At 44.4% G+C, this 25,708-nt stretch overlaps 1 pseudogene; it reads left to right on the top strand.

Annotated features, from left to right (window-relative positions):
* The window catches only part of LOC100051210 (liver carboxylesterase-like), a 35,325-nt pseudogene extending 13,750 nt beyond the window's left edge, over window positions 1–21,575 (top strand).
* Window positions 21,576–25,708: the final 4,133 nt, after the last annotated feature.

Below are 25,708 nucleotides of genomic sequence, written 5' to 3'. Positions count from 1 at the left end.
AGATTAATGACTACATAATCACACAAATTCTAAACTTATAAAATGTCAACTCTGACAAGGCAATAAAGCAGAGAGAGCTGACGTCACAACAGGATCCAAAGGAGCAGTTAGTCCAGTGAGTTGCGGGAGGGTATCATGAAAGGCTTCCTGAAAAAATGATCAATGAGTTAAGATAAGAAGGATGAACGGTAATTAACTTGGTGAGAAAAGAATATTCTAGAAAGAGGAAACGGCATGCAAATGTCCTAGAGCAGGAAGAAGTAGAGAGTTGGCAAGAGAGAGAAAGGCTGATGTGGCCAGAGCAGAAGGAGCAGAGGGAACGTGGAGTGAGCTGAGGATGGGGACATTGCGGGGGCTGCACAGGACCCTGGTGAGGACTTTGTCTTTATCTGGAGTCTGTTAGGAAGCCAAGGAAGAGTGAGCCACAGGAGGCTCTGCTGAGGAGAGCCCACTGGAGTCGGTGATGTGGGGCGTTTATGTAGGGCTGTGAGAGCTGGTTTCATGGAGCAGTGGGGGCAGCAGCCAGACTGAAAGGGACTGGTGAGTAGGAGGAGAAAAAAGGAAGACACCAGGAATTTTTAGAATTTTTGAGAATATTTTTCGGAATTCTCTGGATATTTATAAAAGAAGCCCACTTGACCAGGCTTAAGTTGAGAAGGGGAGATTTAGGTGAGAAGTGCCAGAGATGGGGCTCGATTTCACTATCAATTAGGAACCAGAAATTGGCAAAATGAAGGGAATCTAAGACTCTTATTCTTGCTCTTTCCCTCTTGCTCTCTCTCAATCTCTACTTCCCTCTGTATCTTTCTATTTATTCAACAATTACATTCTGAGCACTGAATCTGTGCCAGACACTGTTCTTGGCTCTGGGGAGTCATGCACACAATCCACGGCCCCACCATCATGGAACCTGCCTTCTCTCCATCTGCATCTTCTCCTCTGGTCACTTTGTAAGGGACTTGCCTAAGGCCAAATGACTAGTAAGTGAATGAGCTGAGATCTGAAACAGGACAGAGTGATTCTGGACTCCCTGCTCTTAGCCCCACTCTTGCAGCCTCTCCTTCGATGTTCAGCTCTGAGATCATTGTGCCCGTTCTAAGAGACAAGGTAACAGAGATAGAGGCTGTGTAAGTGGCATGACTGGGACCAGGACACACACCTACTGGTCTAGAGCATTTTCTGCCACCCCTGCTGCCTTTAGAAATTGAGGTTGGCATGGAACACCCCTTCATTGACCAAGGGAAGGGACATGGCTCTGAATTCTGCTGTTGCCTGTGATCTCTGCAGCAAATTGCTCTGTATGCTGGGTGTAAAAGTTCGAGCTCGGATGTCATTGTTCACTGCCTACGCCAGAAGACAGAGGACGAGCTCTTGGAGACGTCACTGAAGATGGTAGGTGCATCTATTCTCGTGGCCACACAAGCCCCGTACCCTGTCAACTTGGCTCCAACTTCAGCTGTCTCCTTGCCCTGGAAAAGCTGCCTGGGACTATGTCTTGCCTCAGGAGCAGTGTCAGCCTTGGTATCTGAATGGGAAATCTCTTTTTTGTTAAGAAATATGTCAAAAATTAGCAAAGCCTAAAAATAACAATGAACAATTGTGTAATTATTCCTCAGCTCTATTAAAACTTACTATTTTGCCGTCTTGTTTTCAGATATATTTTTAAGAAATTAAATGTTACATATTCCCAGAGGTAACTACCATCTTGAATTTTAGGGATGAGGATTTTAAGAACAAAGATTTTTGGGAAGGTTGTCCAAATTTATCTTGGCTAATTTAGGAGCTGCTTCAATTATAACCCAGTTGTGACCCAATTTTCTAGATTTTCTGGGACTCTGCCTCTATTGTGATTCTAGGATAAGTATACATTCACCCGTTCATCCATTCAACCAACCATCCATCCATTCCTCCATCCTTTCATCATCTTATTATCCAGCTATCCACCCACCAATCTATCCAATTCATCGATATCCTTTCATCAATCTAATATCAATCTATCCATTACATTCATTCAGCCATTATCAATCATCCATGCATTATGCAGCCACCATATATCTTCACTCCATCATTCATCCTTCTAAAATCAATGATCCATCTATCACCTATAAGCTAGTTTTCATCCAACCATCCACTTATTCATCCAGTTCACCCATACTCCATGTATTGACCAACTCCATCCATACATCCATACATCCATCCAAGCTAGGTGTGTGGGGGCAGGTGGTAAAATGGCAGGTGACATAGACATGAATCAGATAGAGTCCCTGCTCAAAAAGAACTACCCAAGGAGAACCACTCCATATGTTTCCTGGGTTAAATTTGGTGGGAGTAGAGAGAAGAGATAAACTTATTATAGTCAGCAGGGATACTTCACAGAGAATGAGGATTGATGGATAGCTATGGCAATGGGCCATCACAGGGGCAGACACCTAGAGAATAAAGCATCTAGGGCCAAAGACAACCGTTCACTTTGTAGGGGAAGGGTGTTAATGTGAGCCCAGGAGTAGCCTGAGCCCTACATTCTCTGTCTGGACCCAGGGCTCCTGAGGATTCTCCTGGACCCCCAGGAACAGTCCTCTAGCACTGCGCTCTGCTCCATTTCCATGGTTGACGCCCGTGAGGCCTTGGGGCTTGAATCTTTGTTTCTCACGCTCAAATAAGGTGACCAAAGTGTTCAAAGAACCAAAACACAACTCTTTTCTGATGCCTGGAAAGAGGAAAATTTATTTCAAGAGTTCTCCACGGGGCTCAAAAGTATCCTCTAAGGGGAGATTTGGTGACTTTTGGAAAACCCATAGAACCTACGGGTCCATGTTATCCTTCTGAGATTTTCTGAGATCATGCGGGAGTGTTTCCATGATTATCCACCCTACCCTCTTACAGACATAAACTCATACATACAGCTGCTACGGCTACAACCCATAGGAGACAGACCTTACTGGTCATTTGCTGCATACTGATCAGACCTGTTAACTACAGTGTAATGTTACAATCAGTGCAGTCTAGGCGAAAACACAACAAAGAGAAGTGTAGGGTGGGGTTAATTTCTGTGAGCATGTAGGAGTCAGGACTTTGAAATGCAAGATGAGAAATCTCATCTCAAATTGCCTGGAGCAGAAAAAGGATTGTGTTGTAATAGAATCTTCAGGTGACTAACTGACCACTAAACTCCAGCTCAGAGGTAGATGGCTTCAGACATGGCTGGATCCAGCAGCATCCAAATATATTTTTAAGATTGTATCTGTCCCCTGGGGAAGATACAGAGAACAGCAGCACTCTAGACTTACATTCTATCTGCCTAGAGACCCTCTTTCCAAATAGTGCCAGCAAAGTTTATGGGGTAAATTCTATTGAACTGACATAGGCATGTGTCCCTTCCTGAACTACTGTCTGTGGTCAGGGAGATGGGGCACCCCAGGTGACATATAGATGCTTGAATTCATGGACTGAGAGTGGGGAAGAAGGAGGTCCCCCAAAAGACAAAGAGGGTGCTGTTGCCTGGGGAAACAAGAAGGGGAAATGGATGGGGGGGGGCAGGCACCACCACAGACATCCTCTCCAGAGCCACCTCCCCTGTCCTACACCTACACCCTGTGCTCATGCCCAGGGCAGCCAGGGTCCAGCTTTTTCCCAGGAAGCCTTCTGACGGACATCCTCTGACTTCGTCTTCACAGAAATTTTTCACCGTTGATTTCCATGGAGACCCCAGAGAGGTAAGGACCTTTGGTTTCTTGATTACAGGTTTTAAGTCTTGAGACCTTTAAGCTCCAGTTAAATATGAATGAAAGAATTCTCCCTGTGGACTCATAGTAACTCCCTGTGTTCACACTGCCAAGGCCCAGAGAGGGACAGTGACTGCCTGGATAACACAGCCATGAGGGCCAGAAGTAGGACTGGAACCCGTTCCCCTGACTGCCAGCCCAGTGCTCCCAGTCATCAACTCTTCAACCTATCCCCCTTCTTGTTTCCACTTCCTGATCCCAAAAATGCCCCCAAAAGAGAAGGCTGGACTAGGGACTTCCACTATGGGGAGATGGAGATAACTGGAGAAGAGATTTCTTTAGGAACCTTCACTGAGGAGCCCAGATCTTCTCATGGGAGGCTGCGGGGCTGGTTAGCTGTGCCAGCTGCACTGTCTGCAGGGCCGTCAGGAAGGGAGCCAAGAATCTCAGTCCTGAGGACTCCACCCTCCTCCCAGCCATGCAGGAAACTCCAACAGCATCCGTCCCATCTTCTTCATCCTCTTCCCCTACCTTCCAAGGTTTCCAGGTTCCAATGACATTACCATCTTACTATTCTGTCCTCTCTACTCTGTCCCTTGGGATAGTAACACCTTAAGAGGTGTAGTGAGGATTAAATGAGATTCATTCAGTCATTCAGCAAAGATTTAGTTAGCACTTACCATGTGCCAGGACCTGATTCAGGAGGTGAGTATATAGCAGCGAAACAGGCAAAACAGGGAATCCCTGCCCCCCTCTAGTGAGGGAAGAGTCAATAAATAGACAAATAAAACAATACTGTGTGTGATGATGGTCAGCATTAGGGTGGAAAAGTAATTGGGAAATGGGGCTGGAGTTTGCCAGTGATCTGAATTTACATGGCAGAGTTTGGAATGCTCCATGAGAAGGTGACATTTGAGCCAAGTGTTGGAGGACTTGCCAGCTGTCAGGAGTGTTCCAGGCAGAAGGAAGAGCAGCTGCAAAGGCCCTGAGGCAGGAGGCCAGTGTAGCTGGAGTGGAGGGAGAGAGGAATAGGTCTGAGGCTGAAAAGGGAATGGGAGGTGGGGGGCGGTCCTTTCAAGGACTTGGATTTTGATTCCAAGTGTGATGGGAAGTCTTGGGAGGGTCCTGAACAGAGGAGTGAGTGACCTTGGATGTTACAAAGGGCTCACTGATGGCTGTGTTAAAAGGAAGGTGGGGAAGGGGCAAAGCAGATGCGAGGACAGCAGCTGGGGGGGCCTGGTCTGGAACTTTTGAAGAAACAGCTGACAGGATTTGCTAATGGACAGGATGTAGAGCATAAGAGAAAGAAAAGGAATGAAGCAGGACCCTGGGTTTCTGACCTGAGCCAGGGGATGCAGGAGCCCCACACAGGGCAGCCACCCGCAGCCACTCTGGACAGTGGTGATCACTGCCCTTCCCACTGTTGCTGGTGTCCATCAGCCCCCACTAGATGCTGCTTCAATTGGGCCTTCGTTGCCTGTCTCCTGGAATTTCACTATCTTCCACCTCTATGCTCCCTCCTAGTCCCATGCCCCACGGTGCAGCCAGACTTACCCTTGAAGACACAGGTCAGGGCATGTCGCCCCTTCTTAAAAGTCTGACCCTCCTACGAGACAAGTCCCCTCACCTCCATGGAGTTATCCTGCAAAGCATATCTGAGCCCCTGCTCTGTGCCGAACATGGTGCAGAAAGTGTGCTGCACCATCTGCTCTCTCTCTGTCCATGCCCCATAGCCTTCCTCCAAGCCCAGGGCTCCTGGGGTCTGAGGTTCCTGGGATTAGTGCTACACAGTGACACCTCTGTCACTGTGCTCACGCCATTCCCATTGTTTGGAATACTGTTCATTCCTCAGGCCCACTGCAGATGGCAGGCACCTCCCCCATGTGGGCTGCCGTGTGTCTTCCTCCCAGAAGGAGTTGCTCCTTTAGGTGGCTTCCCACAACAGCCCTTTCTGAACTGCACAGCCTTTAGAAGAGAGCAGTGTGGCACCCAGATCCTTGGCCCTATTTTCAGCCATATTGCATTAGGATGTGGGCCCTTGACCTGCTGAGTCAGATCACTTGGCACAACTTCTCCTCTGCAGCCAGAACTGGCTCATCGTCATTGGCCCTTGTGGAGCAGACACAGGTCCTGGGAATCACAGGGTCTCAAAGCCTGGGGGTTGTCCAGTTTCACCTGCCATCCAGGGGGGAATATGACACAAGTATGTGGAGCTGGAAATATGGCACAAGGGGCTGGGGTCTATGCGAGGGATATGGAACAACGCTGCTCATGAATAATATCTAATGTTTACCCAGCCCTTTCCAGGTACCAGGGACTGTGCTGAGCATTCTGCTTGGCTTCAGCCATCTAAGCCCCAAAAGAAATTGTCTTATAGATGAGGAAAGTGAGGCACAAACAGGTGAAATCGCTTTCCCAAGGGACCAGCTAGTAATTGGCAGAGCCGGGTTTCAAATCCAGATAGTCTGGCTCCACAACCCACGCTCTTAGTAACTGCTGTGACCAACTATGAAATATAACTGTACCCACAACCAGCTTTCCAGGTGCTGACGTGTGAGTCAGGCTTTGCAGGATCTGTGGTCATGCAAATATTTCCCATCAACAGTAAAACCTAAAATTAAGACATTTATCCACACAACGTGAGCCCATCCCTGATTCTTTTTCTCCTGCTATTCCTCTCTGATAGGGAGTCAAGTCTTAATTTAGGCACCTTGGGTGATGAGGAGCTCACGGCCTCCTTGAAGCAAACCACTCATCAAGAATAGCTCATGTTTAAATATAGACAGAGAGATACTGTCAGTTGTCATTAATCGTGAATTCTGTTTTTGTGAATTCACTACCACTGAAATGTATTTGTTACATGAAATCAAGACTCCGGGCACTTTTGTGGTCATTCACGGACATGCACAGAGGGGCCGAAAGTGTGAGTCATGTGATGACACGTATATTCCCATCTGATATCCAACAAGGCAACACTGTGTCTTCTTGTTTCATCTTTCATAGTGTTCACAAGTGTCTTTTTCATGGTCTATTTAGTGCCATGTTTTTCAGATTTTTCTGCTTACTATTGGTGGTTTCTCTGTTGAAAATCTCCCCCAAGCATAGTGGTGACATGCTGTCTAGTTTTTCTCAGCACAAGAAGGGGGTGATATGTGCCCCAACATGGGAGAAAGTGCGTGTGTTTGATGAGCTTCGTTCAGGCGTGGGTCACAGCGCTGTCAGCTGTGCGTTCAGTGTTAATGGATCAACCCTGCAGCCCACCCAGAAAAAGGAGGAGGAAATTTGCTGTCAGGCTTCTCTGGAAAGGCTAGAGTAACATCCGTAGGGTGTGATGAAGCTGTGGAAAAATGGCTACAGTTGTGGATTCATGAGATGATGATGATAAAGAGCATATTATAATGAGGGCTGGCTATATGAGAGATACACACATAGATATACATATACTTCAAATTGAAATATATATAAATATGTATGTGTGTATACATCTGAATACTTAAATATATGCTTATTAGTATATGTAAATATGGATATATATGCATGTATGTTCCCATTTGTGAGAGACTTGCCTCCATCACCTTACCACCTCTAGCCCCTGGTCGAAGTGCTGCCCTCTGGGGTCACACAGACTTAGCCTCCTTTGACGCGACTCTCAGTTCTGTGTTCACTGTCATGGGCATGCAGCTCTGTGGTGCTGGCCTTGTGCTCAGCCAGGTGGAGATGCGGAGGCAGGTGTTTCCTTGAGAGAGGAAGCACAGACGCTATGCTCCCTCTTCCCCAGAGCCATCCCTTCCTGCCCACTGTGGTTGATGGAGTGCTGCTGCCAAAGATGCCTGAGGAGATTCTGGCTGAAAAGACGTTCAACACTGTTCCCTACATCATCGGAATCAACAAGCAAGAGTTTGGCTGGATTATTCCAATGGTGAGAATGTGCTGGTCTCTCAGACTCACCTCCCCTGCCCTTCACATCACCTCTCCCATCTCAGGTCATGGGAGCTCCATCTTCTCCAGACCCTCCTCGGGGTCCAGGACCGCAGTCCTTTTCACACAAGTTGATATCTCCGTGGAAACCTTCTCAGCAATGGCCCAACTGCCACCTGAGTGTGCAGCCTTGGGGACCTCTCTCCCCAAAGCCTCTCTGATTGCGCTCCAATCTAAGAATGCAGAAATGTCAATGCTGGGAGGGCCTGTAGAGACAATCACAAGAAAGATGAGAAAACCGAGACCTGGAAAGGGAAGGAGCTCGGGGCTGAAGGAGTGTGAGGCTGGGGCCCTGCAGCCTCTCCCCTTGGGCTTGGTGCTTTCATGGTTTCTCCATAAATCCCACACGCACTCCCAATCATTTAAATGGGAAGTTTCAGGGGGAGCTTGCTGCCTCTTTTGTTAAAATTGACTGCTAAAAGCTAGGAAGATCTTTCCCTTCTGTTAAAGATAAACAAAGCCACCAGTAGCTGAAGAGGTGAGGACAGGTTTTATTCATTTATACCACCAGGAAAAGAGTCCAGCGTGAACCGAGCTGGAGTCCCTGAAGCTAAAGGCTGGAGCCTATTTTTTTTTATTAAGATTATGACAGATTACAACCTTGTGAGATTTCAGTTGTACATTATTGTTAGTAATGTTGTGGGCACACCACTTCACCCTTTGTGCCCTCCCCCCCCACCCCCCATTTGCCCTGGTAACCACCGATCGGTTCTCCTTGTCTATATGTTAACTTCCACCTATAAGTGGAGTCATATAGAGTTCATCTTTCTCTGTCTGGCTTATTTCACTTAACATAATACCCTCAATGTCCATCCATGTTGATGTGAATGGAACAATTTGGTCCTTTTTTATGGCTGAGTAGTATTCCATTGTGCATATATACCGTATCTTCTTTATCCAGTCGTCAGTTTCTGGGCATGTAGGTTGGTTCTACATATTGGCTATTGTAAATAATGCTGCGATGAACATCGGGGTGCATGGGACTCTTGGGATTGCTGATTTCAGGTTCTTAGGATAGATACCCAGTAGTGGGATGGCTGGGTCATAGGGTATTTCTATTTTTAACTTTTTGAGAAATCTCCATACTGTTTTCCATAGTGGCTGCACTAGTTTGCATTCCCACCAACAGTGTATGAGGGTTCCTTTTTCTCCACAACCTCTCCAACATTTGTCACTTTTGGTTTTGGATATTTTTGCCAATCTAACGGGTGTAAGGTGATATCTTAGTGTAGTTTTGATTTGCATTTCCCTGATGATTAGTGATGATGAACATCTTTTCATGTGTCTATTGGCCATACTTATATCTTCTTTGGAGAAATGTCTGTTCATGTCCTCTGCCCATTGTTTGATCGGGTTGTTTGTTTTTTTGTTGTTAAGCTGTGTGAGTTCTTTGTATATTATGGAGATTAATCCTTTGTCGGATAAGTAGCTTGTAAATATTTTTTCCCAGTTAGTGGGCTGTTTTTTTGTTTCAATCCTGTTTTCCCTTGCCTTGAAGAAACTCTTTAGTCTGATGAAGTCCCATTTGTTTATTCTTTCTATTGTTTCCCTCATCTGAGGAGTTATAGTGTCCGAAAAGATTCTTTTGAAACTGATATCAAAGAGTGTACTGCCTATATTCTCTTCTAGAAGACTTATTTTTTCAGGCCTAATCTTTAGGTCTTTGATCCATTTTGAGTTTATTTTTGTGAATGGTGAAAAAGAATGGTCAATTTTCATTCTTTTACATGTGGCTGTCCAGTTTTCCCAGCACCATTTGTTGAAGAGACTTTCTTTTCTCCATTGTAGGCCCTCAGCTCTTTTGTCAAAGATTAGCTGTCCATAGGTGTGTGGTTTTATCTCTGGGCTTTCAATTCTGTTCCATTGATCTGTGCACCTGTTTTTGTACCAGTACCATGCTGTTTTGATCACTGTAGCTTTGTAGTATGTTTTGAAGTCGGGGATTGTGATGCCTCTGGCTTTGTTTTTCTTACTCAGGATTGCTTTAGCAATTCGCAGTCTTTTGCTGCCCCATATGAATTTGAGGATTCTTTGTTCAATTTCTGTGAAGAATGTTCTTGGGATTCTGATTGGGATAGCGTTGAATCTGTAGATTGCTTTAGGCAGTGTGGACAATTTAACTATGTTTATTCTTCCAATCCATGTGCATGGAATGTCTTTCCATCTCTTTATGTCGTCGTCAATTTCTTTCAAGAAAGTCTTGTAGTTTTCATTGTATAAATCTTTCACTTCCTTGGTTAAATTTATCCCAAGGTATTTTATTCTTTTCATTGCGATTGTGAATGGGATTGAGTTCTTGAGTTCTTTTTCTGTTGGTTCATTGTTAGAGTATAGAAATGTTACTGATTTATGTATGTTGATTTTATACCCTGCAACTTTGCTGTAGCTGTTGATTGTTTCTAATAGTTTTCCTATGGATTCTTTGGGTTTTTCTATATATAAGATCATGTTGTCTGCAAACAGCGAGAGTTTTACTTCTTCATTGCCTATTTGGATTCCTTTTATTTCTTTTTCCTGCTGAATTGCTCTGGCCAACACCTTCAGTACTATGTTGAATAGGAGTGGTGAAAGTGGGCACCCTTGTCTTGTTCCTGTCCTCAGAGGGATGGCTTTCAGTTTTTGTCCGTTGAGTATGATGTTGGCTGTGGGTTTGTCATATATGGCCTTTATTATGTTGAGGTATTTTCCTTCTATACCCATTTTATTGAGGGTTTTTATCATAAATGGGTGTTGGATCTTGTCGAATGCTTTCTCTGCATCTATTGAGATGATCATGTGGTTTTTGTTTCTCATTTTGTTAATGTAGTGTATCACGTTGATTGACTTGCGGATGTTGCACTGTCCCTGTGTCCCTGGTATAAATCCCACTTGATCATGGTGTATAATCTTTTTGCTGTATTGCTGTATTCGGTTTGCCAGAATTTTGTTGAGGATTTTTGCATCTATGTTCCTCAGTGATATTGGCCTGTGGTTCTCCTTCTTTGTGTTGTCCTTGTCAGGTTTGGCGATCAGAGTGATGTTGGCTTCATAGAATATGTTATGGAGTACTCCATCTTCCTCAATTTTCTGGAATAGTTTGAGAAGGATAGATATTAAATCTTCTTTGAATGTCTGGTAGAATTCTCCAGAGAAGCCGCCTGGTCCTGGACTCTTATTTTTGGGGAGGTTTTTGATTACTGTTTCTATTTCTTTACTTGTGATTGGCCTATTCAGATTCTCCATTTCTTCCTGATTCAGTTTGGGGAGGTTGTAAGAGTCCAGGAATTTGTCCATTTCTTCTAGGTTGTTCAATCTGTTGGCATATAGTTTTTCATAGTATTCTCTTATGATCCCTTGTATTTCTTTGGTATCTGTTGTGATTTCTCCTCTCTCATTCCTAATTTTATTTATTTGAGATTTCTCTCTTCTTTTCTTGGTGAGTCTGGCTAAGGGTGTGTCGATTTTGTTAATTTTTTCGAAGAACCAACTCTTTGTTTCATTGATCCTTTCTACTGTCTTTTTTGTTTCAATATCATTTATTTCTGCTCTTATTTTTATTATTTCTCTCCTTCTACTGACTCTGGGCTTTGTTTGTTCTTCTTTTTCTAATTCTGTTAGGTGTTGTTTGAGATTGCTTATGTGAGCTTTTTCTTGGTTAGTGAGGTGAGCCTGTATTGCAATGAATTTCCCTCTTAGGACTGCTTTTGCTGCATCCCAAATGATTTGCTATGACGTGTTCTCATTTTCATTTGTCTCCAGATAATATTTGATTTCTTCTTTAATTTCTTCAATAATCCATTGTTTGTTCAGTAGTGTGTTGTTTAGTCTCCACATTTTTGCACCTTTCTCTGCTTTATTCTTGTAGTTGATTTCTAGTTTCATAGCATTATGATCAGAAAACATGCTTGATATTATTTCAACTCTCTTGTATTTATTGATGCTTGCTTTGTTTCCCAAAATATGGTCTATTCTTGAGAATGTTCCATGCGCACTTGAGAAGAATGTGTAGCCTGCTGTTTTTGGATGAAGTGTTCTATATATATCTATTAAGTCCATCTGGTCTAATTTTTCATTTAATTCTATAATTTCCCTGTTGATTTTCTGTCTGGATGTTCTATCCGTTGGTGTTAATAGGGTGTTGAGGTCCCCTACTATTATTGTATTGTTGTTGATGTCTTCTTTTAGTTCTGTTAAGAGTTGCTTTACAAATGTCGGTGCTCCTGTGTTGGGTGCGTATATATTTATAAGTGTTATGTCTTCTTGGTGGAGAGTCCCTTTTATCATTATATACTGTCCCTCTTTGTCTTTCTTTATCTGTTTTGCTTTGAAGCCGACTTTGTCTGATATTAGTATAGTGACACCTGCTTTCTTTTGTTCATTATTAGCTTGGAGTATTGTCTTCCATCCCTTCACTCTGAGTCTGTGTTTGTCTTTGGGGCTGAGGTGTGTTTCCTGGAGGCAGCATATTGTTGGGTCTTGTTCTTTGATCCATCCTGCCACTCTGTGTCTTTTGATTGGAGAGTTCAACCCATTTACATTTAGAGTGATTATTGAAATGTGGGGGCCTACCGCTGCCATTTTATGTCTTGTTTTCCGGTTCTCTTCAATTTCCTTTGTTTCTCGTCCCATGGTTTAGTCTGTTCTGATGGAGAGCTGCTACTCTCTGTTGTTGTCCTTCTACTTATCTCTTTTGCTCTTGGTTTTGTAGCCCCTTTCCTTTTTTTGATTTTTCAGGAATGATGGTTTTCCTGAGCATTTCTTGAAGAGGAGGTTTTGTGGCAATGAACTCCCTTAATTTTTGTTTATCTGGGAAAGTTTTTATTTCTCCATCGTATTTGAAGGATATTTTCGCTTGGTAGAGAATTCTCGGCTGCAGGTTTTGTCCTTCAGATTTTTGAATATATCATTCCACTCTCTTCTAGCCTGTAAAGTTTCTGCTGAGAAATCTGCTGATAGGCTGATGGGGGTTCCTTTGTAGGTTAGTGTCTTCTGCCTGGCTGCCCTTAGTATTCTCTCCTTGTCATTGACTTTTGCTAGCTTCACTACTATATGCCTTGGGGTTGGTCTACTTGCATTGATAAAGTTTGGAGATCTATTGGCTTCTGTCACATGAAGTTCCATCTCTCTCCCCAAGTTTGGGAAATTCTCAGCCATTATTTCTTTGAATAGGCTTTCTGCCCCCTTCTCCCTCTCTTCTCCCTCTGGTATACCTATAATCCTTAGGTTGCATCTCCTAATTGCGTCAGATAATTCTCGGAGAGTTTCTTCATTTCTTTTTAGTCTTAGTTCTCTCTTCTCCTCTGCCTGCAGCATTTCTATATTCCTATCTTCCAAATTGCTGATTCTTTCCTCCATATTATTGGCCCTACTGTTCAGCGCATCTAGATTTTTCTTAATCTCCTCTATTGTGTTCTTCATTTCCAGTATTTCTGTTTGGTTCTTCTTTATAGTATTGAACTCTTTTGTGACATAGCTCCTGAACTCGTTGAGTAGTCTATCTGAATTCTCTTTTAACTCATTCAGTTTTTTAATGATGGCTGTTTTGAAGTCATCATTATTTAGGTTATATATTTCATTGTCTTTGGGATTGTTTTCCGTGTGTTTGTCATTTTCCTTCTGTTCTGGAGATTTAATATATTTTTTCACATTGCTTGATGGTGTAGATTTGCGCCTCCACATAGAGATAGAGTTTAGTTACTGCTTCCACTTGTTTCTACTGGTGTGGTGGGGGGAAAGCTGTTTATACTGCACCAACCAGGAACCCTATCAGCTGTTGCTAACTGGGCCTGGGCCCCTCCTTGCAGTCACAGTGATCCTGTGGGTTCCCTCTTCAGCTGTGTGGGCCATCACAAGGGGGCTTCAGGCTGCTGGTGCCTACTGTTGCAGACCACCTAGACATGCTCCCTCCTTAGGGTCTGCAGCGGTGTTACAGGCTTTCCCAGCGGCCAGGGGTAGGATCACTTATATTTGCAGCTCTGTCACTGTTGGCGCCCACAAAATCTCACTTGTCCACTATGGGTCACAGCAGAGCTATGGGCATCTTCTGCAGTCTGTGGTTAGCTCATCTAGCTATGCTACTTTTGTCCCAGGGTCTTCCAGCCTTGTGGTTGCTGGGTGGGTGCTCTCTACTAGTGCTGTGCAGAAGCTATAGCTGAGGCTGCTGTGAGACTGTAGAGTTTCCCCCTGGGCCACAGAGCCAGGTCACTGGAACTCCACCCCACCCCAGTCCTCTCGCCTAGGATCTCAGGGAGCCCCTTGCCCTGTCTGGGGGATAGCTGGAGACCTTGAGTTCAGTGGCAGCTGGCCGGCTGCTGCCCTGCCTGGGATTCTCCTCTTCGGGACCCTCCCAGCATTGTGGATGCTGGGCGGGGCCTCTCCGCTAGTGGCAGGTAGAGACTTTGCCTGCTGCCCGGACAGAACTCTGGAGTTTCCCTCCCGGGCTGCGGAGCCAGCTGCTGGAGCTCCACCCAGCCCCAGTCCTCTCCCAGGAGATCTCTGGTAGTCCCGAGCCCCTCCTGGGTGAAAGCCCGGTCAGTGGAGCCGGCAGCGGCAGCTGGCGGGCTGCCGTGCCATTTGGGATTCTCTCCGGGAGCCTCCCGGCATTGTGGATGCTAGGTGGGGCCTCTCCGCTAATTGTGGGTAGGGGTTTTCCCCGCCACCTCAGGTGTGTACCTCTGGAGCTTCCCTCTGGGCTTAGATGTAATTGCGGGGGCTTAGGTAGGGCTCTGGTCACCTGTTTCCACCATTGCTCCTCTGGTGTGTGCTCCCTCCTGCCCTTGGTGTGTGGTGATGTTCTGGGGGCGTCCGCTGGAAGAAAGCCACTTGCAGGTACTAGGCTGTTTGGGGGTCGGGGTAGGAGAATTTTCACCTATCTCTACCTCCTCCCAGAGGGAAGTCCGTCCACCTTCTGATGTATATCAGCGTGGGTCTCTCACGCATCCTGAGATGCTATATGGATATCCAACAGCCAGATGAAGAGAGACATAGGACAAGGTCCCGAATAAAGGAGCTTCTGTCCTTGTGGAGCTTGGGGCCCAGCACAGTGACATGTGGAAGCATTCTGGTTCCCCAGTATGGAAACTCCTGGAGCCTATTTAAAGGCTGAGTGTGCTCAGGGAAAGTCTATGGGATGGAAGTGTGGGTTTGTCCATGTGAGTGGTCTATCTGGATTAGTTAATTGGTGCCTACCCAGAGGAGAAACAAACTCTCTTGTGTTTATGACAGGAGGCAGTGGCATAAGTTGGAGCAAGGTGCCCAAAGAGGTTAGCTGTTTACCCTCCCACAGAGAATGAGAGAGAGCAAAAGTCATCTCCTGAAGTCTGCGTTCCAAAGAGATGGCTCTCAGGTCCTTGAGGAAACAGTTGGGGTAGTTTATTTATATCTTAAACATCAGAGAAAGGATTTCTACTTGCAAATTCTTTAAAGTAACTGCTCTAGGAGGGGTTTCAGACACCTACCTACCTATGTGCAGCTGTGGGTAGAAGAAATAGTAAATTCTCCTAGCAGCAGGGAGCTTTCTCAGGCAGGGGTTTGAAAGGGCACTGGGTCATCCTAAAGACAGGGCCTTGAGCTCCTAGAAGGCTTGATAGAGTTTGGTCAAGTCCCTTAGTGCAGAGGTTTGGATGGAGTAGTTATGTGCAGAGTTCTGCGGTTCTCACTTCAGAACAATTTAGAGGTTACATTGAAGGACTAAAGCCATAAAGGCAGGATTTGGGTTGTCCTCAGTCATTGAGACAGGGAGGCTATTTGTGAGCTCTGTGTCCTCTGCCCAGAGCCCTTCACTTCCACACAAGTCTGGCTTAAGCCTTCCCTCTCTCTCATGGTGACCATTATGGGGACTCTAGCCTGACATATATATGCACATATGTACTGCAAAGAGCTGGGACAGTTTCTCTTAACATTTACTCTATCCTCTTTGCACTCCTTGAGTTTCTGGATATGATAAGTCCTTCTGACTCACTGATTTTTCCCAGCTTATCCAAAACCCATGCCCATCAAGACATGACAAGGTGATCTTCAGACTCCATTGATTTGGTTGGTTGGTCCGTTTGTTTCTTCCTGCTAATTCCTAATAATTCAGAATTGCTTAACCATTGTTTTAACAGATGATGGGCTACCCACTCTCTGAAGGCAAGCTGGACCAGACGACAGCCACGTCTCTCTTGTAGAAGTCCTACTCCATTGTTGTAAGAGTCTAGGGAATCCCAGGAACTGGCTGAGACCAAAGAGAGGAGGGGCTTGCCTCAAATCACAGACCCATTAAATGACAGAGTGAAGACTGGGGCCAGAGGGATCTACCCCCATTTTTCTGCCTTTTCCTGCCACTTTGGGTAAAGGGTGGTTGCACAGGAATCAACCACTAACCTAAGAAGAGAAGCTGTGTCACTCACCAGTGAGTGGCAGTCACTTTCACTCTTGATCAATTTCAGAATATCCCTGAGGAACTGACTCCAGTGGCCACCAAGACGTATTTAGGAGGAACTGATGACCCTGTCAAAAAGAGTGACCTCTTCCTGGTCTTGCTTGGAGATGGGATGTTTGGTGTCCCATCTGTGACCATAGCCTGTTACCACAGAGGTAAGTCCTAGAGGTTGGATAGCAAAGGGACACTGATCCCACCAGCTTCACTGCTTATCCTGCCCACCTTGCAGCATAGACAGATAAGTGGAAACCGCCAAGAGGTAGTCCTCTGAGATCACTTCCATACGGCCTGGGTTGGGACAATGTCCTATTTTGGTTCCACCAGAAGCTGACTCTGAGAAAAGGATCTGAAGACAAGTAGTTTATTTGGGAGGTGATCCCAGAAAATACCAGTAGAGGAGTATGGAAGTGACATGGGAAGGAGAAGGAAGCCAATTCATGCTACCCTGTCAAGCAAGTATCCACATGGACACTGGAGTTGGGGAGCTCTGAGAAACTAGCAGAAGACATTCTCAGGGTTATCTCGTGTCAGCAGCATGGCCGCTGGGGCATTTATCCTCCAACTCCCATAAGTCATTGGTTGAAGGCAGTTCCCAAGGTTAATTGGTTCCCAGGTTAATTCCCTCATGATTTGACCTGCTGCACATATGGCAAGAGTGGTCTCTGGTGGCCAAAGATCTATAGGTGCCAGACGCAGAAGTCAGGCTGGCATACCCAGAAGTAGGGGGTATGGTGAGGTACAGTCAACATGTGCTAAAGGGACTCATCACCTAAAGTTATGTCTATATGGGAAATCTTGGAGGACGTGTCTTGGAAGATTTCTAAGGTCAGAGCTAGCTGGAAACTAGTTTATTAACCAGTGGAGCTGTGGGTACAGTGAAGCCAAGCACAGGATCCTGAGAGTTGTCCGGGACCAAGAAAGCCCAAAGAACTGAGCAATGAGACATGAGAGGGCAGGTGGCCTGGAATTCTCAATGTCTGCGGCTAGTTTTTGTCCATCCCAGTGTGTGCTGGGTCTACCACAGGACCTTCTACATTGGCCCAAGCCATTGTGGGTGGAATGTGAGGTCATGGTGGATGAACTCGCCTAGAGAGGAGGTGTCCCTTCTGGGTCCATTCTGAGGTCCTCACAGGACCCCTCCTTTTCTAGGAGCCCTCCTTCATCTAGTCTGCAAGCCAGGAAATGGTTCACTTGTCCATACCTCTCCCTCTAACTGTGCTGGGAGGGCTGTGAATTAAGGACATAATAAGCATGATAAAAAGTAGCTACAGCTACCTATTATGTCCCCAGGCACTCGGGACAGTAACGTACAGGTGCTGGTTACCATTTCCTCCTCCCAAGGGTCCTGAGGAAACTCTTCAGCAAGGGCCACCTGGGGTCAAATCTGTTCTTTCATGAACTTGGTCTTGCCTCCTGCCATGTGTCTACTTTGTGGGATCCCTGTCTGCACTGTCTGCTGGTCCAGCTATAGCAGACTTGTGTTTTTTATCTGATATTTCATGACTAGAGTTCAGGGTCTTTTGCCAGGTCTACACAGATTTTATCAACATTGTTCTCTCATTTTTGTCTTTGTCTCACTCCCTCTTTGATAAAAAACAGAACTTTTCGGAATATAAAATCAATTTCTTACAGTTGTAGAAAGTTGTGAAAATACGGGAAGACATGGAGGAGAAACTAGGCACTACTCATCACTCCTCTACCTAGAAGTATCTTCTATAAATCTTTGATATATTTTCTTCTAATAGTATTTCCATGTCTTAGATATAATTTAAAAATTAATTTATACTATATTTTTGTTCATAGAATCTTGTATTGTAGGTATTTTCCCAATGTCATTAAAAACTCGTTGAAAACATCCATTATTTCATGGATTAAAATTTACTTTAGTGTTCCTGTCCTATTGGCTATTTAGGATTGCTGCTCATATTTTGGTGCTCCAAAAAGCATTATGCTCGATCTCGTGTTCATAAATCTTATGAAGTCTCTAATAATTTTCTTAGGATTGGTTTTTAGAAGTGAAATTACTAGGCTGGACTGTAGGGGCATTTAAAGTTCTTGATGCAGTTGGCAAAATTGGCTTCCAGTGTATAAAAGTGTGAATTTCTTAGTTCTCTCACTTGGGATAGTCAGTTAAAATAATAAAATAATGTTACCATTATTTTATTAGGTCCTTCCTCACCAAAAAAATAAAAAATAATAATAAAAAAGAGCATGACACTTTTAAATTGCGTAGTTTTGATTAGTAGCTCTCTCTTTGGCTCTGCTTTTCTTGTTGTTCCTAATTGTTATTATCCAAATTTGTGCCCTACTTTCCTCTGAAGACATGTTGTGATTGTGGGAATTTTATAAATCACAGTGGTTTAAGGCAGAATGTTAAAAAAAAAAAAAAGATTTTTTTTTTGGTGCAGCATCCTGCCAAAAATAAGTTCTCTCGTTCACAGACAGTCTTTCTTCTGTGGTTGGGTTCTGAACATGATCTAAAATTTTTGAGTGGCAGAGGCAAGGTTAAACCCCTCCTTTCAATGAGTTCTGCTTGGCCTTGAAGCAATTATTTAACAATTGGATTTCTTGTGATTCTTCCAAACGACACCTCTTGCTAAATTAAGGGTGCAATTATAGGAGGTGAGGGAGGCAATTACATAAACTATTCTACATCCTCATGTCGGGGTGGTGTATATTGTTAAATCATTTTGTGGTTGAATCTTTAACAATTAAAGATCTGATTATTGTCATTAGAAAATAACAAAAAATGTACCCCAATTTTGTATATATAAAAGGGATATGAGTGAAAATATTAGCAGACGTCTCTGAGTAGTGGGGCTATAAGTGATCCTTTTGTTCATTTCCCTTCTGTCTTCATTTTCCAGATGTGATATTGTACCCAAAAAGTTGTAAAATTTCTCCACCAGCCTGACTTGTGGGCATTATCATTGTTGCAAACTGCCAACTTCCCTGGGCCCGGTGGCTCAAGAGTTAGCCCTGAGGGAGCAGGGATGGGCAGCTCTGGTGAAGCCGTCAGCAGGAAAACTGACATCTCTGGGGCTTGGAGAGGGTGAGGTGACGGGGGAGACAGGGGAGAGGAGGAGAGAGGGCAGCAGAGAGGCAACTTGTCCTTCCTACACCCCCTCATCTCTCTTCAGCCACCACCAGGCCGAGCAGGAGGCAAGAGATGTGAGGTGACAGAGAAAAAGGAAAGGCTGAGTTTGCGGTTTGTTGAGCTGCAGGTATTCTCCAAAGGAATGAAAACTAGCCTGTTATCAATGAAATACAGTGGTGTCAACTGCATGTATGTAGATGTTCTTGAGTGTGAATGCATCAGTAGGTGAAGGGGTTTATGTGTCTTCACCCAGTGCCCCCATAATGATAGTTATTTTGAATGGATTTACCCAGGGTTTCAAGATTCACTCATTCATTCATTCAGCCAGTCTTCATTCGCTCATTCCTTCAACAAGCACCTGGCTCAAAACCCAGTTCCACCTCCATCAGCTATGTACCCTTGGGCAAATCAAGGAAGTTTTCTGAAACACTGTTTCTCTATTATGCTGATAACCAGGGTTTTCCTGCAGGGCCACACAGTGTCCAGCACACAGCTGACACTCACAATGGGCAGCTGTTGTTAATGTTATTGTTGTTGTGTACTCAGGACCCAGGTGTGCCACCAATTCCCTGAGTGGTCAGGGCCTCTGGAGACCATCCTGGTGTGTCTCAGGTAAAATGAACTGTGCGTGAATCCATGTCTCCTTAGACGCTGGAGCCCTCACCTGCGTGTATGAGTTTCAGTATAGCCCAAGCTTCTTATCAGACATGAGACCCAAGGCAGTGACAGGGGACCACACGGATGAGCTCTTCTCAGTCTTCGGGGCCCCATTTTTAAAAGGTGATGAACCTTTGGTGACTACGAACTTGGGATTAGGAGATCTGGGTTCAAGTCTCAGTTTGGTGCCCTTCGACAAATTCCTCCTCTCCAGGTCTTAATCTCTGAAATTCACCATAACAGAGTTGAACTATGAAGGTTCCCAGTCTTTCTCTTGCTCTAATGTGACATGTGCTCTCATTCATGATCATTATAAGAATCCATCCCTCGGCATCAATATGACGAGTGGTGGGTCACTGGCAGGGTCCTCCTCAAGGGCCACCACCCACTTCCCACTCAGCAAAGCATATCAGAATGAGTGGGAGTAAGGTTAGAATGGGTGTTGACCTTGAATTAGGGAAAATGTGTATCTAACTGTCTATCTATCCCACCATCTATATATCTATCTAAAACTCATACCTTATTAAATTTAATATATTTAGGAAGGTAATATTTTAAAGAAAATCTTTCCCAAATGTCTTCAGTACCTTAACTCTCAATAGTTATAGGCAACTTGTACCCCCCTCAGACCTGTTTGTAACATACCAGTGCCTCTGGGCATTTCCTGGTTGGGTGAATCCTTAGGGCCGTTGCAGCTCCGTTATTTGTCAGATTTTGCACATATGTTGGTGGGTGAAGGAGATTGAGACAAGAGCCAAAGAAGAGCAATCCTAGGAGGTGGGGTTGCTGTAGTGGAAACCCTGGGATTTGGCATTGCGACCCTGAGGGGAGCCCATTCATGAATTGACTGCATTCCTTTGCTGAGTCCTAGGTTAGTAACTCTCAATCTTAATGTGCTCGTAAATTACCCAGAACTTCTTAGAATGCATCTTTTGACTCAGCAGGTTTGGAGTAAGGGCTCTGATTCTCAATTACTAACAAGCTTTCAAGTGATGCTGCAGGCTCATGAACCACACTTTGAGTAGCAAAATGTTTTTGTCTTCTTCACCACAGAGGGTGCCTCAGAAGAGGAGATCAAACTCAGCAAGATGGTGATGAAATTCTGGGCCAACTTTGCTCAGAATGGGTGAGGCTGGTGGCCAAGATGGAGCAGGGTTGGGAAGCTGTGAGGCATATCTTTTGGGAAGTGGTAGTTTCTAATGTTTGATTGTCAAATTCCTGGCTCTGTGTCCTCTGACATGAAAGCGCCCTAAAAATGGACAGGCTTCTCAGGAGATGGTGAGCTCCCTGTGCTTACGAGCCTCTTGGCGGAGATGACACCATGGGTTCTGTGTAAATCTCAGAGGGTTGTTGAGATCACACAGTAGTTTTGGGGAATTTCTGCTTGATTCTGTTCCCAGGAACCCCAATGGCAAGGGACTGCCCCACTGGCTGGCCTATGACCAGAAGGAAGGGTACCTGCAGATTGGCATCCCCACCCAGGCAGCCCAGAAGCTGAAAGACAAGGAAGTGGCTTTCTGGACCGAGCTCCTGGCCAAGCAGGCAGTGGAGAAGCGATGCCAGACAGAACATGTTGAGCTGTGAATGAGCGGCCCAGCCGGCTTCAGGGGCCTGGGGGAGCTAGCACAGGGCTGTTCTAGAAGAGATGTTTATGACCCAAAGAGGCGTCTTATTGTGGAGGCTGGGGAATTGTCTCATAGGAGGGGGTAGTGGCCAGGGAGGGGGAATTTCTGTATCAATGGTCAATTTTGGGAATAAATGTTCTTTTGGACACCAAGTCCGAGTCTGTGTCTTGGGCTGGAGGTTAAGCCATCCTCCTTAGAGAGAGAAGGATGAAGAGAAAGGGCGCCATAAGCAGAAAGGTGCCTCTGGCCAGTCTAGGTTGGCCTCTGGATAAACAGAATCCAGCAGGTTGGGCCTGGGAACTGCTGGGGTCTCTGGGCCCTCAACAACTTCCAGTAACAAGATGTGGGGTAGCGAGGGTGTAGTGTCCCTCTCTGCCATGTGGAGCTAAATGCAGAGGTGGAGGTGGAGGTGGCATAGACTGATGATGTACCTGGAGTAGGAGAGGGAAGGAGGTGCCGTGGTGACTCAGTGGCATGTTTTGTGGACCTTATTGTCGTTTCCGTAGGCCCACAATCCTTTCTTCAACATGCACAGTATCCTCGCAGGCCACTCACTGAGGCCGTCTCTTCCAACAACTTGTCTGAGCCCCTTCTGTAGCCTGGACCACTCAAGGTCCAAGCAGTGACCACCTTGGAAGGAGTCCCTCAAGTGTCACCCTAAAACTGCCTCTTTCAGAATCCCTGGGGTGTCTTGTGGCTTCTGGTGGTTGTAGAAAGCTCTAGGGAGTGACACTCCCACCCTAACCGCAAGAAAATGCTGGACTATCCTCAAAATCATGACTTTCCCGAACCATTCAAAGAGCTGAGGTTGCGGGTGAGCAATCAGCTTGAGGTCTCAGGAAGACAGGCATTGTGGAGCAGAGATGGGATGTGGATGCTGACTCCCTGTCTCCTGCAGTTGGAAGATGGGTTCACCGTGGGTGTGAGTAGAACTACTCTAAAATTCCTGGTCAAGTGCTAACGGCCAAATGTGGGTTGGTATGAGGCTATAAAGTCCTCAGAGCCACTGACTCACGTGGGATTGTACACAGACTCTTCTCCATGGACCTCCATCAGGGGCTCCTGAGAAAGATGGGGAACAGGTAGGAAGACCAGAGAAAGCCTGCCTCAAGGGTACAGGCATGAAGTGCTGCTCAGACACTCCTCCCTTAGGAAGAAACTCCCTAAACCATAGGGGCAAGGGCAGCAAACCCGCCTCCCTCAGGGCCCCGGGGAAGAGCTATTGAGGCTGCAGAAGAGGAAAATTTAAAATCCCTCTACTCCTGTGAAAGGGACAGGAGACCCATGTGGTTCCTTGTCCCTAGAGATCTTTTACTGCTGGGGAGAGGCAGAACCACTGAGAAAGCCCCCTCTCCACGACCAAGGGACACAGGGTCTGCCTAAGGCTGAGGCCCGACCAGGACAAGAGAAACCACTCCTGGATGCCAGCACCCAGTTTTACAAAGTGGTTTTACATTTTAACTCCTCCCAGCAATGTACACTCTGCATCTGTGCCAGTACGTGGTGTAGTTAGTTGCTTTATTTTTTATTTTCAGCCCTTTGGGTGGGTGTGTAATGGTACTCACTGTGGTTTCAGTCACGTTCCCTGGACGGCTGATGATACTGAGCTTCCTTCCATGTGCTTATTGGCAATTTGGACAGCTTCATTTGTCAAATGTCTGCTCAAGTCTTTCGCCCATTTTTAATGAGGTTTTTGTCTTTTTATTCTTGGGGTGAGAATTCTCATATATTCCATGTTTGATTCCTTTGTGAGATGTACATATTGTGAATGTTTTTCCCAGTCTGTGGCTTGTCTTCTTGCCTTCCTAATGATGTCTCTTGATAAGCAGAAGTTTTCAATTTAGATGAAGTCCAATTTATCATTCGTTTCTTTTCTGATTAATGCTTTTGTATCCTCTCTGAGAAAGCTTTGTCCATCCTGATATCATGAAAATATTCTCCTACGTTTTCTTCTGAAAGCTTTATAGTTTAGTTTCCACATTTAGTTTGATGTGTCCTCAGTTAATTTTTGTGTATGGTGAGGTAGGTGTCCACGGACCTTTATGGTAAGTGTTGATATTTGGTAGTGTAAGTCCTCCGACATTTTTCAAGGTCCTTTCAGTTTCCGTATAAGTTTTAGAGTCAGTGTTTAAATTTATCGCAAAAGAAAAGCCTGCTGGATTTCTCATTTGGATTGAATTCATTCTGCAGATCCGTTTGGGGAGATTTGATATCTCAATAACGAGAGCTCAAATGTATGAACATGGTTCCTCTTTCCACTTCTTTGGATCTTCTTTAATTTCTCTATGAATGTTTTATTGTCCTTAAATCAGGGGTCTTCGTATCTTCCATTGAAAGTATCCATGAGTATTTGATGTTTTTTGATGATATTATAATTAGCATTTAAAAACTTTATTTTCTGATTTTTCACTAGTAGAAAAAAATAGATTTTTTCATATTGAAAATAAATACGTTCCCACAAACTTAGTAACAGGCTCTTTTTATTTTTTTGAGGAAGGTTAGCCCTGAGCTTACATCTGCTGCCAATCGTCCTCTTTTTGCTGAGGAAGATTGGCCCTGAGCTAACATCCATGCCCATCTTCCTCCAGTTTATATGTGGGATGCCTACCACAGCATGGCTTGATGAGCAGTGCCATGTCCACACCCTGATCTGAACCACTGGCCACCGAAGTGGAACGTGGGCACTTAACTGCTGCGCCACTGGGCCGGCCCCTGTAACAGGCTTATTGTTGTGTACCCATGGTAATAAGTAGCCACCAGAATTGGTTTTGAACTTGTTCAGTTGATCAATGACAACTTGCTTCAGTGAACATACTTGTGCAAATCACCCAATTCCTAGGTTCTTGCTTCTGAAAATTAGTTCATCAGGGACAAACTCACTTTAATAAACACACTTCTGAGTGCCAACAACAGGAGTGTCCCCTGAGTACCCATGCCTCTGCAGGTGACGTCAATCCTCTTGTGTTATCTGCAGTTCACCCATCCCTGAACTCACTGTCTAATTGCCCTTGTGAGTTTTTCCTCTGCCCCACGGGTACTTTGAAAGTTTGTTGTTTAATTTCAAAGTGTTTGGAAATTTTCTGATGATCTATTTGTCATTGATTTCTATGTTGTGATCAGAGAATATACTCTGTGTTATTTTAATACTTTGTGATTTATGCAAACTTATTTTAGGGCCCAGCGTATGGTCTATGTTTGTAAATGTTCCATGTGTCCTTGAAAAGAAGGTATAATCTACAGTTGTTAGGGTAGTGCTTTATATATGTCAGTTAGGTCAAATTGATTAGTACTGCTGTTCAAATACATATGTTTACTGATTTTTTTCTGTCTAGTCAATTAATTATAGTTAGAACTATGTTAAAACTTCTCAGCTATTTTTGATTTCCTCTTTTGTTCAATTTTTGGTCCATATGCTCTGAGGCCCTGTGGTTGGTTGGGTACATAGACAACTTGTATTCTTATATCTTTCTGATCATGGTATTTTCTTTTCATCGCTCAAAAATGATCCTCTTAATCTCCAGTAATATTTCTTACCTTGAAATCTCTTGTACTGAATGTACTGAAAATCTTTGTCATAAATTGCCGTGCTTAGTCCATTTTCATTAAAAGTGTTTACCAATATGGGTCAGCTTAAATCTACCTTCTGGCTATTGGTTTTGTAATTTTTTTCCCATCAGTTCTTTTGTTGTTTTTGTTGTTTCCTCTTTCCTATTTTCTTTTAGGTTGATTACGTATTTTTTATGATTTGTCTTTTGGTCTCTTCTATTGAGATTTTTAGCTACATAATACAAGAAACTTAATATAACATCAATCTCTTTACCCCCTTTTGTGTTATTTTGCCATATATTTTCCTTCTGGGCATCTTAGAACCCCATAGTACACTTGCATTATATTTGACTTGTTATTTTCTTTCACCTGAAGAATATCTTGTAAGTTTGGTAGTAATGTTCCCACCTTCATTAGTGATTTTAGTATTTTGAATCTTTTCTCTTTTTGCCTTGGTCAATCTAGAAAAAAGTTTTTTCCATTTGGTTAATCTTTTCAAGCAACCAGTTTTTGGTTTCATTGATTCTCTTTATTGTTTTTCTGTTCTTTATTTTGTTTATCTCCACTCTTATATTTGTGGATTTCATTCTTCTGCTTGTTTTGGATTTAGTTTGCTCTTTGTTTTACAGTTCCTTAAAGTGTAAGGTTTGGTTATTTACTTGAGATCTTCCTTCTTCTCTAA

This window comes from Equus caballus, chromosome 3 (genome assembly GCF_041296265.1).
Source record: "Equus caballus isolate H_3958 breed thoroughbred chromosome 3, TB-T2T, whole genome shotgun sequence".
NCBI lineage: Eukaryota > Metazoa > Chordata > Mammalia > Perissodactyla > Equidae > Equus > Equus caballus.
Note: the sequence above shows the minus strand (reverse complement) of the source record. Positions and strands in the feature narration are given on the sequence as shown.